Genomic DNA, 5812 nt, shown 5'->3' with positions numbered 1-5812 from the left:
CCAGCTGCTGAGTCCCTCTCCTGCCGCACCCGTGGCCCCGCTCCCGCCTTCCTTTCTCAGTCAGCCACCCACTCGCCCTGCTGCACTCCTGCCCGCCCCCGCCGCGGGTGGAAAACTAAATGACCGGAGGGGGACGGGGACGGGGACGGGGACGGGGACGGGGACGTGGACGTGGGACAGAAGTAAGAAAAAAAAAAAAACTCCAACCGATCCAAACAGAAGCCTTCTCCGAAAAGAGACACCATCCCCCCTCGCCAGCCTACCTCTGCGCCAGGCTCCCCGCCTGCTCGCCAGCCGCTCTCGCCCCGCTCTTTGCCAGCCTCCTTTCCCCGCCGCCGCTGCCGCCACGACTGAGCAGCGGACCGTTCCCGTGGCGGGAAACACCACAGTTTCCGCGGGCCCCGTTGCCGGGCTGCAGACCACACCACCCAGCCACCCGCCCCCCACCCCACCCCCGTCTCCGAGACGCCGGAGAGTCTGCGATCGGGAGGGGGCGGGGGCTGCACCTACAGGCTTGCAGGTCGGGGATTGCAGCGCGGGGAGGGAGGGGGAGCACAGCCGTGCAGGGGTGCGTCTATCTGTGTGCGCCTGCATCGCGATGTGTGTGTGTGTGTGTGTGTGCGTGCGTGTGTGTGTGTGTGCGCGTGTGCACGCGCCTGTCGCGGGGGCGGGGGGTGGAGGGGTGGCGGTGCCAGCAGGATCGCAGATATGTATTCCACGGATTTACTTTCTTAAAAAAAGTAAAACGTCCAAAAAAAAAAAAAAGAGGCGGGGGGCGGGGGGTGGAGGGGTGGCGGTGCCAGCAGGATCGCAGATATGTATTCCACGGATTTACTTTCTTAAAAAAAGTAAAACGTCCAAAAAAAAAAAAAAGGCGGGGGGCGGGGGGGGGGGGGGTGGCGGTGCCAGCAGGATCGCAGATATGTATTCCACGGATTTACTTTCTTAAAAAAAGTAAAACGTCCAAAAAAAAAAAAAAGGCGGGGGGGGGGGGGTGGAGGGGTGGCGGTGCCAGCAGGATCGCAGATATGTATTCCACGGATTTACTTTCTTAAAAAAAGTAAAACGTCCAAAAAAAAAAAAAAAAAAAAAAAAATGCGGGGGGAGGGGGGTGGAGGGGCGGCGGTGCCAGCAGGATCGCAGATATGTATTCCACGGATTTACTTTCTTAAAAAAAGTAAAACGTCCAAAAAAAAAAAAAAATGCGGGGGGCGGGGGGTGGCGGTGCCAGCAGGATCGCAGATATGTATTCCACGGATTTACTTTCTTAAAAAAAGTAAAACGTCCAAAAAAAAAAAAAAATGCGGGGGGCGGGGGGGGGCGGTGCCAGCAGGATCGCAGATATGTATTCCACGGATTTACTTTCTTAAAAAAAGTAAAACGTCCAAAAAAAAAAAAAAATGCGGGGGGCGGGCGGTGGCGGTGCCAGCAGGATCGCAGATATGTATTCCACGGATTTACTTTCTTAAAATAAGTAAAACGTCCAAAAAAAAAAAAAAAAGGCAGGGGGCGGGGGGTGGAGGGGTGGCGGTGCCAGCAGGATCGCAGATATGTATGCCACGGATTTACTTTCTTAAAAAAAGTAAAACGTCCAAAAAAAAAAAAAATGCGGGGGGCGGGGGGTGGCGGTGCCAGCAGGATCGCAGATATGTATTCCACGGATTTACTTTCTTAAAAAAAGTAAAACGTCCAAAAAAAAAAAAAAAAGGCGGGGGGCGGGGGGTGGCGGTGCCAGCAGGATCGCAGATATGTATTCCACGGATTTACTTTCTTAAAAAAAGTAAAACGTCCAAAAAAAAAAAAAAAGGCGGGGGGCGGGGGGTGGAGGGGTGGCGGTGCCAGCAGGATCACAGATATGTATGCCACGGATTTACTTTCTTAAAAAAAGTAAAACGTCCCAAAAAAAAATAAAAAAAAAAAAAAAAATGCGGGGGGCGGGGGGTGGAGGGGTGGCGGTGCCAGCAGGATCGCAGATATGTATGCCACGGATTTACTTTCTTAAAAAAAGTAAAACGTCCAAAAAAAAAAAAAATGCGGGGGGCGGGGGGGTGGCGGTGCCAGCAGGACCGCAGATATGTATTCCACGGATTTACTTTCTTAAAAAAAGTAAAACGTCCAAAAAAAACATAAAAAAAAAAAAAAAAATGCGGGGGGCGGGGGGTGGAGGGGTGGCGGTGCCAGCAGGATCGCAGATATGTATTCCATGGATTTACTTTCTTAAAAAAACTAAAACGTCCAAAAAAAAAAAAAAAAAAAAAAAAAAGGGGGTGGGGGGTGGGGGGGGGTGTTAAAAGCAGGACGCGGGCTGTCGCTGCCGGAGCGGCCGGTGAAAAGGACCGCCAGGTCTACCCGGCTCCGGAGGCCGTCTGCCAGGTCTACCCAGCTCCGGAGGCCGGCGCGGCCACCGGCGGCGCCCGGAGGACGCGGGGTGTCGCTGCCGGAGCGGCCGGTGAAAAGGGCCGCCAGGTCTACCCGGCTCCGGAGGCCGGCTGCCAGGTCTACCCAGCTCCGGAGGCCGGCGCGGCCGCCGGCGGCGCCCGGAGGACGCGGGGTGTCGCTGCCGGAGCGGCCGGTGAAAAGGGCCGCCAGGTCTACCCGGCTCCGGAGGCCGGCTGCCAGGTCTACCCAGCTCCGGAGGCCGGCTGCCAGGTCTACCCAGCTCCGGAGGCCGGCTGCCAGGTCTACCCGGTTCCGGAGGCCGGCTGCCAGGTCTACCCGGTTCCGGAGGCCGGCTGCCAGGTCTACCCGGCTCCGGAGGCCGGCGCGGCCGCCGGCGGCGCCTGGAGGACGCGGGGTGTCGCTGCCGGAGCGGCCGGTGAAAAGGGCCGCCAGGTCTACCTGGGTCCGGCGGTACTTAGCCGCATTTCGGGAGCTGGGAGGTAGACCTGATAGCCCCGCCGCTTCCACGGAGCTGGCGAAGGGGTCGCTGTTTTTCGCTGCCTCCAGTTACGTCATCGTAAAAGTCGGTGTCATTGGCCGGTCTCCCCGGTGGGCAGGCACGGCACTCTTGGAGCCGGCCGGGGGCGGGGGCGTGCTTTCCCGTATCATAGGAGCTAGTGGTAACGGGTGCACGGAGCAGCGCTAGTCAGCGGCTGCAAGGCCTGCGGCTCAGCCGGCGAAGTGGGGCCCTGGGCGGTCGTTGTGGTGGCGGCTTCCGTGGTGGCTCGGCTCCCTCTTTCGATGTCTTCGGCCTGTGTGTCCCATTGTTTTCCAAATATGCCAGACCGGTGCCTGCGAGGGTCTGGCAGGCTGCGGTGGCCGCTGACCCCGGGGTGCGAGAACTGTAAAGGTGGATTCTGCTGGGCAAAGCCCGGTGGCCGGCGGTGGCCACCGGCACTCGAACGCGGTAAGACCGGGTGGAACCGAACCTGCCTCGGCTTTCTCCCGGCCTCGGAGGGCCCGATGATGGCAAAGGTGAGCGCTGGTATATGCGAGGGCAGCTGCCCGTGAGCGTCCAGCCCGCCGCGGCCGCCGCCGGCTCCTGAGGGCCCGGTGATGGGTGGGCGAGGTGGCGGCACCTCGTCCTTTCTCTGGCCTTAAGCTGGAGTGGGCAGAGTGGCAGCTGGTTCCCGGTGGCCGGCAGCCGGATGCAGACGGCTGGGGGTTCTCGTGCGTGCCGCAGCTCCCCCCCCAGCCCCCGAGGGCCCGGTGATGGCACAGGCGAGAGGCCGCAGTGCCTCGTCCTGTTTTTTGCCGGCATGAGCCATGTGTGGGCGGCCTGTGGTGTCCGGCTGGCCCCGGCTTGCCTGGTTGCAGGAGGGCTCGGTGGGAAAGGTCTGCGGCGTTTTTCCGGGTTAGAGGTGGCGGCACCTCATCGCGTTTTCTCTGGCCTTAAGCCGGAACCCATCCACGAATTGGGCAGAGCGTGAGCGGCGGCCGGCCCTGGTGGCCGGCAGCCGGATGCAGACGGCTGGGGGTTCTCGTGCGTGCCGCAGCTCCCCCCCAGCCCCCGAGGGCCCGGTGATGGCACAGGCGAGAGGCCGCAGTGCCTCGTCCTGTTTTTTGCCGGCATGAGCCATGTGTGGGCGGCCTGTGGTGTCCGGCTGGCCCCGGCTTGCCTGGTTGCAGGAGGGCTCGGTGGGAAAGGTCTGCGGTGTTTTTCCGGGTTAGAGGTGGCGGCACCTCATCGCGTTTTCTCTGGCCTTAAGCTGGGGGCCGCAAAGCGGTGAGAAAATTGCGGCTGTACCTGGTGGCTGGCAAGCCGAACGCAGGCGTCTGGGGTTGTCTAGCTTCCGTGGCATTCCCCCGGCCCTCAACACCCGTGCAGGGCATGGGTCCAGGTCCGTCCCCCCCCGATGGCATGCAGTTGCCTGCGGGGCGGGCAAAGACCGGCAGCCGGTGGTGGCTGTTGGCACTCGAACGCTGGAAGGGCTGGGGGTGTTGAGCCTGCCGTGGCCTTCTACCCTGTCCCGTTGGCCTCAGAAAAATCATTGTCTGGAGCGGGCGTGGCCCGTGGCACCTCCAGCTCCCTGATTTGACTGATCCAGACCCACAGGCAGCGCCTGCTGAGGCGTCCTCGGGTGCGTCGGAGAGCCTCCACGGCGGGCCGGCTCTGCCGGTGTTCAGGTCGTTGGAGCAACCCTCGCAGGCGTTGCCCTCTCACTCGCACGCAGAGCCCCCGCGCCTGCCGTCCGCCCTCCTCCGGGTGGCGGCGGGTGCGAGCGGCCGTCGTTGTCCCAGGACTCGTGGCCGTGGGGCCTCCGCTCCTTCCCCGTCTCCCTTCCCTTACTGATCGATGAGGCGTTTAGGGCGCGTCGGAGGGGCTTCCCGGCGGGCCGGCTCTGCCGGTGTTCAGGCCGGCGTTGCACCTCTCCGCAGACGTTGCCCTCTCACTCGCACGCAGGGCCCCCGCGCCTGCCGTCCGCCCTCCTCCGGGTGGCGGCGGGTGCGAGCGGCCGTCGTTGTCTCAGGACTCGTGGCCGTGGGGCCTCCGCTCCTTCCCCGTCTCCCTTCCCTTACTGATCGATGAGGCGTTTAGGGCGCGTCGGAGGGGCTTCCCGGCGGGCCGGCTCTGCCGGTGTTCAGGCCGGCGTTGCACCTCTCCGCAGACGTTGCCCTCTCACTCGCACGCAGGGCCCCCGCGCCTGCCGTCCGCCCTCCTCCGGGTGGCGGCGGGTGCGAGCGGCCGTCGTTGTCCCAGGACTCGTGGCCGTGGGGCCTCCGCTCCTTCCCCGTCTCCCTTCCCTTACTGATCGATGAGGCGTTTAGGGCGCGTCGGAGGGGCTTCCCGGCGGGCCGGCTCTGCCGGTGTTCAGGCCGGCGTTGCACCTCTCCGCAGACGTTGCCCTCTCACTCGCACGCAGGGCCCCCGCGCCTGCCGTCCGCCCTCCTCCGGGTGGCGGCGGGTGCGAGCGGCCGTCGTTGTCCCAGGACTCGTGGCCGTGGGGCCTCCGCTCCTTCCCCGTCTCCCTTCCCTTACTGATCGATGAGGCGTTTAGGGCGCGTCGGAGGGGCTTCCCGGCGGGCCGGCTCTGCCGGTGTTCAGGCCGGCGTTGCACCTCTCCGCAGACGTTGCCCTCTCACTCGCACGCAGGGCCCCCGCGCCTGCCGTCCGCCCTCCTCCGGGTGGCGGCGGGTGCGAGCGGCCGTCGTTGTCCCAGGACTCGTGGCCATGGGGCCTCCGCTCCTTCCCCGTCTCCCTTCCCTTACTGATCGATGAGGCGTTTAGGGCGCGTCGGAGGGGCTTCCCGGCGGGCCGGCTCTGCCGGTGTTCAGGCCGGCGTTGCACCTCTCCGCAGACGTTGCCCTCTCACTCGCACGCAGGGCCCCCGCGCCTGCCGTCCGCCCTCCTCCGGGTGGCGGCGGGTGCGAG

This window comes from Accipiter gentilis, chromosome 35 (genome assembly GCF_929443795.1).
Source record: "Accipiter gentilis chromosome 35, bAccGen1.1, whole genome shotgun sequence".
Taxonomy (NCBI): domain Eukaryota; kingdom Metazoa; phylum Chordata; class Aves; order Accipitriformes; family Accipitridae; genus Astur; species Astur gentilis.
Note: the sequence above shows the minus strand (reverse complement) of the source record.